General features: G+C 50.2%; 1 pseudogene; it reads left to right on the forward strand.

The window, feature by feature from the left end:
• Positions 1–5932: 5932 nt before the first annotated feature.
• Positions 5933–7302, forward strand: LOC145526372 (cytochrome b pseudogene; annotated as a pseudogene).
• The last annotated feature ends 7085 nt before the right edge of the window (positions 7303–14387 follow it).

Raw genomic sequence — 14387 nt, forward strand, 5'->3', positions numbered from 1 at the left:
GCCCCCCAAGGTTCGGCACGGCCCCCGCCAGAGGAATGTGAGCCATTCCCGGCATCTCCTCCCCTGTGGCCAGCTCGGAGAGAGGCTGGGGCCTCTGGGCCACTCTGACAGGAAATTAGCTGGGCCTGGCCTTCCCCACTACCAGCTGCTCTGCTGACCCTGACCCTGTGTTTTCCGAAACCTGATACTGCAAATTTCACAGCCTCTTCTCCTGGCAGAGCTCCGGGTCTAACGGGCCTCCAGCCTACACTCGGGTCTGCCTTCCTGCCCAGGGACAGGGCCGCCTGGACTCCAGCCCCTGCTGTGACCCTAAGCCGGCCCCACCCTCCCCAGGCGAGGCCTCTCCCCTCTCTGCATTGGGGGGGAGCTTCTCTGACTCTCCTCTCGAGCAGCCAGTCCCCTGTCCCTGTGACCCCGGCAGGGACACAGGTGGGGAACATGGCGATGGGGAAGGGCTGTCTGGAAAGAGGAAGGGTCCTCACCCTCTTCCCCAGCGGCACAGTGGTAAAGAATCTGCCTGTAATGCAGGAGACCTGGGTTCAATCCCTGGGTTGGGAAGATCCCCTGGAGAAGGGAATGGCAACCGACTCCAGTTTTCTTGCCCAGAGAACCTCATGGACAGAGGAACCTGGCTGGCTACAGTCCATGGGGCCACAAAGAGTCAGACACGACTGAGCGACTCATGCACACACACACACACACACACACACCTCACCCTCTTGCCAGGAGCTTTCGTTTTGTTCTTCTGTAGAAGGATTCTGAAAGGAAACCAATAAAACACACCTAAACCATCAAGAAAAAAAAAAAAAGGCAGAACCCATTCACGGAGTGGCTATAACAGGGAAAACAGGCTGGAGGCTGGTAAGAGAGGATATGGAGAACCACTCTGGAGGCTGCTGTGGTCCAGGGAAGGGTGATGGCGGCCAAAAAAGACAACTTCCTACTTCAGAAGCAGCAACTCCATCTTCAGTCACCCTGGCCAAAAAGTCTAGGTTCATCCTTGAAAGAATTTTCTTCTCTCTCATACCTACAGCCCATCCATCAGCAAATCTTGATAACTCTGCCTTCAAAATACATCCTCAACTGGACAACCTGTCACCACCTTTGCCACTGCCACGCTGGTCAAGCTACCCCTGGATTTCTGCAGCAGGCTCCTAACTGGCCTCCCTGCCTCCACATTGGACCCCTTTAGTCTGTTCTCAACACAGAAGCCAGAGCGGCCTTTGAAAACACAGAATAGCGTTGCTTCTCTGTTGAACATCCTCCCAGGCTTTCTCCTCTTGAAGTAAAAACTTAAGTCCTAACAACAGCTTGCAAAACCCTTGTTGATCTGTCCCTCTGACCCCATCTCCTACCTCTGTACCCCTTGTTCATTCTGCATCAGCCACACTGGCCTCACTGATGCTGCTCAAATGTGCAGAGAAGTCCTGCCTCGAGGCCACCACACTCGCCATTCCCTCTTCCTAGAAACACTCTTGCCCAAGAGATCTTCAGGGCTCACCCTCACTCTGTTCACATCTCCGCTCAAATACTCCCTGATCAGAGACTTCTGAGCCCCCTCAGCCCCTCTACAGGCACCCCCCACCACCTCGCCCTCATGGCCGTCCCACAGCATTAACCACCTTGCACATAACTGCTTAGCGTCTGTCTCTCCCTTCAGAAAGCACACTTCCAGAGGGCAGTAACTTTTTGTTCCCAGTCTATTTTTCAGCACATAGAAGCTTTGCTGAGGTACAAACAGGCACATAACCAGTCACTTGATAAAAACACGTGTGGGGACTTCCCCCACAGCCCAGTGGTTAAGACTTAGCCTTTCAATGCAGCGGTTGCAGGCTTGATCCCTGGTAAGAGCCCACATGCCTCAAGGCCCAAAAACCAAAACATAAAACAGAAGGAATATTGTACCATATTCAATAAAGACTTTAAAAATAGTTCACATAAAAAAACACAAAAAAACAAGCATCTTGTGGAAGGAAGGAAGGCGCAAGGATGGCTGAGAGGACAACTGCTGGGCCATGAGGTAGAAAACCACGCCAGGCAGGAGAGGATACAGTGAGGGGACCTCAGAGCAGGCGCGTCCAGACTTGAGAGCTGCCCAGGACAGGGGAGGAGCCACCTTCCTGAGGACCAGCCCTCAGCGAAGTGTGTCCAGGTGGCTTTGCATTCACCCTCACCCCCTTCCTGATGACATGTGGTGGGGGGTGGGGTGGGGTTGTCCTTTATGACCAACATATCCTTGACTTCCAACCCCCTACCCATCCACGTCTCCACCCCTACTGCTAGCCCCGTGATCATCCCAACCTCTAATCATTTGTCTACAAATCAAACAGTCCCCAGGCCCCTCCATTCCTGTAAGCATCCATCAGCCTAGCATCCATGAATCCACCCGTCACCACATAACCAATGCCCTCATCCTACGTCAGCCTTTCAAAACACACATGGCAAAGCAGGACCAGGTTATGAAAGGGTCTCGAGCACCAGGCTAAGGCAATCCACCTTTATTGCTAAATAGCAGGAAACTATGGAAGGCTTTTGCGCAGAGGAGTTACAGAATCAGATCTGTATTTCAGACAAAGAAAGCTGGCAGCTCTGAACAAGATGGACTTGAGGGGATAGTCAAGGCAGAAAGATCAGTTGGGGTAATATTGCAATATCCTCGATGATGAAATAGGGCAGAGGCACAGCCGCTAGGGAAGGAAGAGTCAAGCTGCAGATGGGAACCGCCCTGCAAGCAGGCCTGCCCAGATGGGGGGCCATCTAAGAGGCCTTGGCTTGGCACCCACCAATGGACCTAGGCACTGTGCTTCCCCATCCTCAAGTGGGGCTGTGCCTTCTACACCCCTGGCCCAAGACATCCCAGATAGGTAGTTCCCAGGGGCCTGCCTCCGAAGTTGTCCTTTCTGGGCCCACTGCACAGTCCTCAGCCCTACAGCTCGAGCCGCTGACACTTCGAGTTCGCAGTCACCCCCCAGCTCTAGTCTCACACTTCAGCCCTGGCTGTGGAAAGCTTGGGCCTCTTCTCTGTTAATTTTCTCCAACTCCTCAGAGGCTGGGCCTCAGGCCCAGTGAAGTCACAGTCTGGGAGGCAGCCCTGGCTCCCAGCCCGCCCACGGAGGCTATATTTGGAGCAGGACAACTCCCAGCAGACACACTTGGGACCCACCCTGCAGCGCAGCCCCAACCGATGGTACCAAGTTTCCAAGCAGTGTGGGTGTTGCTCACGTTTTCACTTGTTTGTTCACTCATTCATTCATTTGTTCCCTCGTTTATCCATTTCACAAATATTTATTGACCACCCCCCAGCAGGTTGTAGCAGGATAGAGGGTGGGCATATACACGTGCAGGCATATATATGGGCACCCGGGTCTAAACAGGGAAGGCAGCACATACTCTGGGCACCCTCCCTCGGGGTCCAGTGGCCCTGGTGACTCAGAATCAGGTGCACATGGTGTCTCTGGGCACCTGTGTGCCCGTGCATGCAGGCACGTGCTCTCTGAGGAGGCACCTATGACTCAGTCACACTGAGTCTGTGCATACCTGTGCGGATGTGTGTGTGCAGGCGGGGCAGAGGCTCTGGCCCCCAGGGGGTGGGGGAGATGGCTGTGACTGACTCAGCTGCATATTGTGACTGGGGTGCCTGCAGGCCAACTGTGACTTTATGCCCTGCTCACTTGCCAAGTCAAATCACCAGTGTTAGGTGCAAATATTCTATAGGGAGGAAAAAGAGGTCCTGAGCAGGAGACACTTAGCTGTCTAGGTACAGCCCCATCTGTCCAGGGGTGCCCCACCTGCCCCTCCACCGCAGGTACAGTGCCCCCCATCTCAACCCCTCTGGCCTGGCCTCCAGGAGGCTCAGTGGCCACGCCCCTCGTGGGCTTTGCCAGCACCCTCATCCACCAGGCCCAGAGAGGCAGGACTGCCAGCCTAATCCGTCTTCCTACCACACAAAAACTCTTCTGTTTCCACCACGATGGCATCTTTCTCCAACACCCTAGCCCAGGCAGAGCTCAGCAAGAGAACTGGGGACCTCTTCTGACCCCTGGGGCTCCAGACCCACCGCCTGGGCCATTGCCCTGCCCCCGTCCCCATCTCCTCATCTGCGTCCCTTGCCCTCTCTCTGCCTGGCTGTCTCTCCTTATCTGTCCCGGGGTCTATCTTTGTCTCTTCTCCAGGCAGGCTGTCTGCAGCGGAGGCTCCCCAACAACAGAGGTGCTGACAGCGAGGGGGTGTGCGGAGGACACTCCCGGTCCTTTCTTGAGCCTTATCAGAAAAGTGAAGTGACTGCTCAGGGCTCAGGCTGGAATTTCGCCCTGGATGACCTTACTCGGCTTGCTGGGGCCTCCCTGGGGACAGCTGGGGTCAGGCCAGGCAGGAAACAGGCCCCTGCTTGTTGGCTGCTCCTCCTCCCTCCTCACCCACTCTCAGCCAAGCCAGACGGCGGGCAGACTCCAGCCAAGCTCATCCACAGAGGGCAGAGGGCTGCTCCTTCCCGGGATGCCTACAGCAACAGGGCCCAGGGCTGTGTGCCCCAGGGAGGGAGGCGGGGAATGGGGGAGCAGGCATGAGTAACGTGCCTCCGGGCGCCAGCAGGGCCCTCCTTAGGCTCCCCAGAAGGAAATCCCCAGGGGCTGAGCCAGAAGGAGGGTGCTCTCATCCTTGCCCCACGTGGCCCCCAGGCCGGCCAGCACTTGCCCGCACACGCACGTGCCAGGAATGCCTGGGAGCGGCCCTGGAGCCTGGGTACCTGGGTTTTGTGTCCCCTTGGGCAACTGCCTAGCTCTGAGCCTCACCTCCCTCATCGGTAAACAATGAGAGCAGCGCTGAGTTCCCGGAGTGTTGAAGATAAAACGAGCTTGCGGCGGGTGCTTGCTCCCTTGGGCCGCGAGACCGGGGGCTTCCTCCACCCCGGGCCCTTGCCCCGCCCGCGAGAGCCGGGGAGCCGCGCGCCAGGTCCGGCTGGGACGCTCCGCGGCGCACGCCTGCCCCCTGGCGGCCGTGCGGGTCCCCGCGGCCTACACAAGGGCATTTCCCCGGCTCGCTGGCTCTGGCTCTGGTGTGGGATTCTGCGGGGCAGGTTAGAGTGCAGGATTTTGTTCTCTTTGTATCCCTGCTTTTCCACATTGGGGGGATATTTCTTTGTGATAAGAAAACTTACAAACATTACTACTTAAAAAAAAAAAAAATCACATGGAGCCTGTCCCCCAAGGGAATTCTGGAAGTTGGGGGTTTTCTAGCGTCTCCATTCACATAAAGTTTCCCAGGATTGGCTGGAAGAGAGAAGACTAGGCCTGGCAGCACTGGGGTGGATGGTCCAGCCTCCATATATGCTGGTGTTAAATTTAGGAAGAAAGAAAGGGAAACGAGTCCCTAACCTCAGGATTGTTGTTTAGTCGCTCAGTCATATCCGACTCTTTGCAACCTCATGGACTGGAGCCCACCAGGCTCCTCTGTCTGTGGGATTCTCCAGCAAGAATGCTGGAGTGGGTTGCCATTTCCTTCTCCAGGGGATCTTCCTGACCCAGGGATTGAACCCAAGTCTCCTGTAGTGGCAGGTGGATTCCTTCCTGCTAAGCCACCAAGGAAGCCCAACCTAAGGATAGGGTTAGGTGAAAGCCACGAATGAAAGGAGAATTGTGGTCAATCAGCTCTGATGGAGCCCAGGAGGACTGTATTGGTGATATAATTGAGAACAAGGATTTCTTTCAGAAAAAGGCTATTTCCAAGCCAGCTTTTATGAGGAGGCCACCCACCCTTCCCCAGCACTGGACTGGGCTTTGGGAGGGTTCGGGGCTGAAGTGCTCGAGGGAGCCATACCCCACTGTGTTGAGGGGGAACCAGGAGGAACATCCAGTGTGGTGATGGGGCTGCAGCCCTGGGTGAGTCCCCAGAAGGACATGGAGAACAGCTGTGGCCACCACAGAGAAAAGCTGTAATGACCACCAAGGAAGCCACGCAAGCCCTGAAGGAAGAGCAGAGCCTGGGAGTCCTTGGGGATCTCTACCCCAGGCCCTTGAGATCCACCTCGCAGCCTGCTGGGGCCATCCGAGTGGCTGGTGTGACGGGACGTGGGAGCCAGGCTGGGAGGTACCTTCACTGGAGGCCCTCAGTCGTTCACTCAGAAGTGACACCGGCCTGTGGAAGGGTAGCCCTGCAGGACTGACCTACCTCAGTCACTTGTGGGATTTTCCCAGAGCTTGCCCTTCTGTTGACAAAATCCCCACTAGGGAGACCTGCTCTGGGCCAAGATGGAAAGCCCCTCACCACAAGACTTTCTAACCAGAAGCAGAAAGACAACATGCCAGTCAGAGCGTGTCTGTGAAGTGGAGAAACCTGAGAGGGCTGTGCACTGCCTCGAGAGAGACATGGCACTGTGCGCATCCAGGTGTGACACCCTCAGCACACATTCCCTCTGAGAACGCAGACTCCCAGCCCAGCTCCCCCAAGGTGACGCCACAAGGGACCATGAGTAGGACCCAGGTCTGTATCACTCTGAAATTCAGGTCCTTTCCAATTCAGTCTTTTTTTTTTTTTACATTGAAAAATCCTGCCCATTCATCAAAATCGTTAACATTGTACTTATTGGTCTACCAGCTTCATCAAATCTCATGATGAAATTTTCCTCCCCTTTTATTTTGTAAATTTACTTTCAATTTAAATTTATTTTCATTGCTTTACAATGTTGTGTTAGTATCTGGTGTACAACAACATGAATCAGCCATAAGTATACATATATTCCCCTCCCTATTGAGCCTCCAGTATTTAATTTTACAAATCTTAACAGGGTTATTCCTAACAATACATTGTATTCAATATCTACCAAACTACGGATGAATCATTTGATATTCATATGCAAATGAACCTTTCCTGGTCTTTCTTTGCTTATTTATCCATGTAAGGAGGGGCCTGTATTATGGATCTTATACCTTCCTAGAAATATGAAATGTTAGAATTATCCTAGTATTTAAGGTAATAGCCACAGCATTTATAGGTTATATCTTACCATGAGGTTACAAACCCTTTTGAAGGGCAACAGTCATTACAATTCTCCTTTTCAGCAATTCCTTACATTGGCATTAACCAAGCCAAATGAATCTTGGGAGGATTCTCAGTTGATAAAAGCCACTCACCCTATTCATCACCTTCCACTTTATCCTCCCATTCATTATTGCAGCTTTAACAGTTCTTCACCCATTACTGCTACATAAAACAGGCTCTAGGAGTCCAACAGGGATCTCATCCTATATGGACAAAATGCCACTTCAACTATACTAGACAATTAGAAATACCTTGGGTCTCTTGTAATCTTAGCTTCTAATCTTCAGTACTTGCCTCCTTACTAGTGTTGAATTATCATAGGGATAAAAATTGGTTAATTTTTAAATTTCTAATTCTCCTAGCAAACTCCTCTTGCCCAGTATTTATTTGGGGCCCTTTAACTACCTGAGGGGGGGAAATGAGTTCATTCAAGCTGCCATGATTTATCTATGGACTACAGCAGTACACTGAACTGTACTGTAGCAGGGGTTATCAAGATGCTCTGGGGGTGTATTGTCTACCTTCCAGTTTTCTTCATTTCTGACTTGAATTTTCTTTTCTTGATGTTGATATCCTTCATATCACCTCAAGGTTCCGACTTGTGAAGGAACAAGTATGATGGGGATAACAGTCTTGAAAGGAGACATTGTACATAATCAGAAGGAAGAGCAAAGGACCTGCCCATTTAGATACTTTGCTATAAGCGGCCAGATTTGTTTCTCACAGGGAAATCTGACCCACTCCACCTGTTGGCTCCTAAGGAACTGCTGTTGTATGTGGCTCATCAAGCGTTGAACTTTATGGAGCCTTGTTGGGAATATGGGAAAGGAAGAAAGTCAGAGTTGTCCCTTCAGTCTTGGGAAGATTTGGATGATTCTACGCAAGCAGAAATGACTTGGGATTTCTGTGCGGACACACCTCTCCCAGTCAGTCCATCTGCAGCTGACTGAATGTTGTCTAGCCGCCCTTCTCCAAAGCACGGGTGTGGGCTTCTGGTTTCACCACAGATTTTGTACTCATTTCATTTTTGGAATCTGCTTGTAGACTCCAGGTCCCTCTAGTATACAACCTTTATTTTCTTGTTTCTTTAAAAACAATTTTGTTTCCTATTTCAAGCCCTGTATTAGTCAATGATTCGTGTTCAGCCTTATTTGAACCATTTGCCATTACAGAAAGATAAATACTTATTTGCGCTTTAAATAAAACTCATGTAGGAAAGAAAGTCTTGGGGGAAAAAAAACAGTAACATGAATAGAAAGACAAATCATTGATCACCCATGTGGTATCATTGGACAAAGGGGATCTACTGTCTACTGTCTTAGAATCACAGTCCTTATTCCAGTAACTAGCATTATTAAAAATAACCTCCTAAAATGAAGAGTCTTTGTAGTGTATCTGTTATTTTGTTCTAAAATCAGGGAAAGAGAATAACATATCTCCCTATGATGCAAGTAAGAAGCTCCAGCTCTACCATCAGCACCCAAAACTGAAATTCTACTTAAATGAGTCCCTGAACAACTTGTTTATGAGACATTAACAGTATCTTTAGGTACTTTTAGTATTAAAAGACATCTTAAAAACTAATATTCCTATGTACATTGTGCATTATGTGACCTTCCACATATATAAGTACACATGCTTTTTCATACATAACACATGATATGTATAATCATGAATTAATTATCTACCACATGTTCATGAGCATGTACATCAGCTTATTAATATTACAGAACACATTAAACAGTTCAATTCCCATTAGATTCCAGTCCCTACAAATATTCACAGGGGTAATTAAATGATGATTATATAGGGCATATGTTTGTGTGTCTGTGTTTTGAAACTTTTTATGTTGGAGTATAGTCAGTTAACAATGTTGTGATAATTTCAGGTGGACAGCAAAGGGATTCAGTCATACATATAAATGTATCCATTCTCCCCAAAACTCCCATCCCATCCAGGCTGCCACATAACTTTGAGCAGAGTTCCCTGTGCTCTACAGTAGGTCCAGCTCGGTCCTTATGAAAGCCAAGCATCGACCAGATAGAACCTCAGGCTGTGAGGGCAGCCACTGTAGAAAGAAGCCATTCAGCTGTCCCTTTATCTTACAGCTAATAGTGCTGAGGAGAACAGGGCCTTGGGACTCAGGGATGAAATCTTCTACATCTTTTCTGGGTTCCCTGCATGCTCCCTGAGAAGAAATATTTCAGATGCATATGCCCTCCATGTGGGAACAGACAGCCGAGTTTGGCAGCACTGGGCAGTTGCTAGGAGGAGGGGGTGGGCAGACAGGTGAGCATGGAGCTGGCACCCCTGAAACCAGACCGTGGGCTTCAGTCCAGGATGGCCCTGGCTGACACAGGAAGGGTAGAGACCTTGAGAACAGAGGAGGAAAACAGAGACTGGGACTCCAAGAAGACTGCTCTCAGAGACCCATTGTGGGCGAGACTGGCCAAGACAGTGGAGAAGAAAAGCCCTGAGCTCACCTCTCACGGGCACACCAAATTCACAACGATCCACGGGACAACCATCAATGGAAAAGACCAGAACCTACCAGGAAAGACCTTCTACAACCAAAGACATAAAGGAGAGTTGCTGGAGCTGCTCCAAATCTTTGCTCAAAACCCATGAATCGCCACCCTTTAGCAGGAGTGTCCTTGCTCACAACTACCACCTCCCCCAACCTTTAGCAGGAGTGGACATGAGTCTAAGTTAAAGGGTCCAGAGATAAGAAATGAAATGACACACACACAAGAAGAAAACCCCACAAAAGTGGATATTTAAATTTATAATCTAACAGCTCTCCTCCAATAATCCTACTTGTCCAGAATCTGGTAGAAAACCATGGTACTAGCTTATACCATCAGTTCAATTTACTCTAACTTCTGGGTTTCAGCAAAGAAAATACTGACAGCAAATTTCAAATGTGACTAGCTCCCAACTTACTGCCTCCATAGAGCTTCTACGTTGTCAACCAGTGTTCTGACTCTAGGCTTTTATTCTGTTAAGAATATATTTTAGTGATATACTGACTTGGGTTGTATATTGAGATTTTATTTTGGTGACAGTTCAAAGATTGTTTTTTTTAATCAGCCTTCTGGTAAAATTCTGCATTACTGAATAAGAAAAGCACATTTTTAACGTTTAAAAAAAAAAAGAGAAAAAGCTAGATGGAACCAGCTAGGACAAAGATGAGGAATCTGACCTCCAGCAGACCCTGAGTCTCATTATATGTTGAATTTACCACATTAGCGTATTAAATAACACACCTACCAGTGGCCAAAATCAGATATCAAGGACCAGAAAGGGTTGGTAAGGGGATGGCACCCCCACTCCGTCAAAAATGCCCTGCCTCTTCCCCACAGACTAAAGCATAGGCCTCCCCAGAGTTAGTCACACTCCTCCTCCCTTTGTTGTTACTCTCTATAATTTAATCCCTCTTGCCAGTTGGGCGAGAAATTGATTTGTGAACTTAGTTCCTGCTTCTCCATTTTTTTGGCCACTGAGTAAAGCTTATGCTGTGTCAATTTCAACTTTGGTTTCATTACTATCTGCTTGAATCCCAACAGAAAAAGAACCCTACCCTGCCAAAGAGCCTCAGCCAGACTAGGCCCGAGTAGAGTCCACAGAACTTAATTCAACCAAAACAAGACAAGTAGGAGCAACAAACTCACGATATAATCAAACCCCATCACCCCAGGGTGGAGGTGAGCCACAAACTGGAGAATAATTATATTGCAAAGATTCTCCCACAGGAGCAAGAGTTCTGAGCTCCAAATCAGGCCCTACAGTCCCAGGGGTCCAGCACCGGGAACACGGGCCCCCCAAATATTTGGCTTTTGAAGAACCAGCAGGGCTTAACTGCAGGAGCCTCTTGGGACCAGGGAAAGAGAGACTCCACTCTCAGAGGGTGCACAAAATCCCACGCGAACCTGGGCAAAAGCAGTAATGTGATAGGCGCCTGGGCCAGACTTACCTGCTGGTCTTGGAGAGTCTCCTGGAAAGGCGGGGGCACGGCTGCAGCTCACCTTGAGGACAGACACTGGCAGCAGCCCTTCTTAGGAGCTGTGTGGACGCTGGCACTGGCTGAGGCCGACGCTAGTGGGCTCCATTTTGAAAATCTCCCTCCAGCTCATTAGCCTAACAACCTGCAGGTGCTAAGACGCCTCAAGCCGAGCAACTAACTGGGCGGAGACATGGCCCAGCAAATAGGCTGCCTAAAGACCAAACAGCCCACAGCTGCTTCCAGACTCAGCCCTGCCCACCAGAGGGGCAGACACCAGAAGCAGAAAACTGCAATTCCCCAACTGGGCCCTGGGTGGCCCTGTCCACTAGCAGACCACCTCAACCTTCAGGACACCCCAGGCCCCTTACCCAAGTGAGTCAGGAACTGCTTCCACCCCCTGCAAATGATGTAAAATGAACTCCAGGATCCCTGGGCCCTCCAGCCAGACTCCCAGGACCAGCGCTGCCTGCCAGTAGTCCTGCAGTAAACCCCAAGCCCTGGCCTCACCTGCCAGTGGGTGGGCAGCAGCCCCAGAGCCTTCGGGACCCTGACTCCGTCTGCCAGTGAGTCAGCACTAGCCTGGGCCTCCTAGGAAAGAAGGAACAAGACAAAGTCCCAGAAGAACAACTAAGTGAGGTGGAGACAGGCAGGGTTAAGTGATCTCTGGGACAATATCAGGGGGCACCGATACTCATAGCGGTCCCAGGAGGAGAAAGGGCCTGAGAAAATATTTGAAGAGATAATAGCTGAAAACTACCCGAACCTGGGAAAGGAGTCACCCAAGTCCAGGAAGTGCAGAGAGGCCCAAACAGGATGAACTCAAAGAGGGACACCTAAGACACCCTGTAATCAAGAGACCCATCATGGGCTGCTACTCAAAGCAGAGTGTTGACTTGGGCAAGAGGCTGGGGGACCTGGGACGGGAAATGAGAGATTTAGATGGGGAAGAAGGGCAGGATGCGGGGCTCAGGGAGTGGGGGTTGCTAGACAAAGCTTCCCTCTCCCACTCAGCACGTCCTGCTGGCCCTCATCCGGGCCCTGAGGACAGCTGTTGAGGAGGTGGACATAAACAGGGGGAAAGGCCTTCATTCCTGTGGGCGAACAACCCTGAGAATCAGTGTGCTGCGTCTACGTAGTAGACATGGAAGAGGAATCTGAGGCTAGCCTTGGATGGAATTCAGTGTCCACCACAGATCTACCCACTACCCAAGGGCAAAGACTCAGCAACTTCAGAAAGGTCAATGGAAGCTGGGCACAGGACAAGAAGGGGTGAGGGCCCACTCCTCCAGAGAGGGGTGAAGCAGGGACACAGAACCAGCTGTGTGGTGGGAGCCAGAAACACACTGCGATTAAACCGTGTGACATCAAATGTATTTAAAGAACCCAGGGGATGCAGGTGGTGTCATGAGCCACATCCTAGAAGATGGTCACCTCTTCCTGGGTAGATGTGGTTGGTCCCCTTCCGGGTCCTTCTCTGCAAAGGGAGGGCTTTGGACCAGCTGACCCCAGGGACTAGCCAGCCCAGCACTCTAGAGGCACTAGTCACAAAAGGGCAAACTACAAACCTTGAGTATGAAGCTGATATATTTTACTTATGTAACCACTACCCATTTCCAGCATCCCAGAAAGTTCACTTGTTTCCAGTCAATAACTTCCCTTCCCACCCCCAGGTAACCACAATTCTGACTTCAAAATCCACAAATTAGCTCTGCCAGTTCTAGAAATTAATATAAATGGGGTCAAACAGTATTTTCTGTGTTTGGCTTCTTCGTTCAACAAAATGTCTGTGAAATTCATCCACGTTGCTGTGAAATTCATCTCTCAGTGACGCTACTTTTAACTGAAGTATGGGATCCTTGTCTGAACACACCACATCCACAGATCTGTTTTCTGCTGATGGGCACTGGGGTTGCTGCTGCTTTGGGTCATCCTGAATGAAGCTGCCGTGAACCTCCTGCAGGGTCTCCCCACCTCATTTCCCTTGGGGGAACCACTGGCCTGTAGGGTAGGTGTTGTCTCTAGCATGAGTAGATATCACCATTTTGCTTCCTAAGTTGAGGGGTGACTTTTTGGGTTTCAAAATGAATATAAAAATACAGAAGGAAGTAGAGGGAAGAACAAGAGGAAAGAAATGGATGGACCTTAAAGAATCAGTAAACACTGATTCTTGCAGTCAATGCTGAGTCCCCACTATGAACTGGTAAAAGCTGGGCCGCACCTCTTTCCCACTCCCCGTGGCCTGACGTCACCCCATCCCTGCTCTGCCAGGACAGCTGTGACTTGCTGGCACGGCTGTGATGGCACGACGGAGGCTGTGCCAAGTCGAACAGGCACCGGTGCTCTGTGAGGGACATTACCAGCGGGCCATAAATCTGCACACTCATTCCTCCCCAGCTGCTGAAACTGTTCCGAAAGCCCCTCCCCACACTCAAAGTCATGGCAGCTTTATATTTCAAGCCTCGCAGCCTGGATCCCAGGAAGACTTTAAAGCATATACAAAGCAACTCCCCAGGGCACGTAAGCGGAAAGGGCCTTTACAGAGTCTCTGAAGCACAAAGCCCCACACGGGGCAAGCCTCGGCTCCTGCCCTCTGCCCACTCATGGAGCACCTGGCCGCTGTCCTCCCACGTGCATTCCATTTACACCAAAGAGGTCAACTGCTGACACCCCTCCTAGGGAAACCCTGATGCCAAGAGCCTGTTCTGTTGTGTTCTGGACCAGATCGTGCCTTTCTGCAGAGAATGTTTATCAGGTCAGGTAATTCTTTGTTACAAGGACCATCCCGTGAATTGTAGGGTGTATAGCAGCATCTCTGGCTTCTACTCTCTAGATGCCAGTAACACGCCCAGCAGTGACCACCAAAAATGTCTCCAGACACTGCTCCTCCACATTTCAGCTTTCCAAGACACAATCAGGCTGGACTGAGTGGGCCTGCTTAATCCACAATAGGCATTTTAATCTTGGCAACCATGTAAAACAAAAACAAAAAAACCCACACTATTTACTCTGGTAAAAACTGAAAGAAAAACAGGAGAGGCAGAAAAGAAAATTCGGGAAAGCAGAGGTAAGAGGATTTGGAGGGAATAGCAAGGATGAGGGAGAAATTATCCGTGTAAGTTCCCGCTTGTAAACTGACACATCCACCACGGTTTCCCACATCAGTGACTCAAAGGGCAAACTCGAGGCCATAGCCAACTTCGTGACAGTGTTGGTTTGGGGGGGTACAAACTGCAAATTCAGTATTTCAGGAAGTGTCCCTAAATTCAAGTTCACCTCATTATATGGAAACATCCACACGTACACACAACCTTACCCTCCTGTTCTGTTAAACCCGACAGCTTAAAATGTA

The sequence above is a fragment of the Giraffa tippelskirchi genome, chromosome 11 (assembly GCF_054371585.1).
Source record: "Giraffa tippelskirchi isolate mGirTip1 chromosome 11, T2T-mGirTip1v1.2.pri, whole genome shotgun sequence".
NCBI lineage: Eukaryota > Metazoa > Chordata > Mammalia > Artiodactyla > Giraffidae > Giraffa > Giraffa tippelskirchi.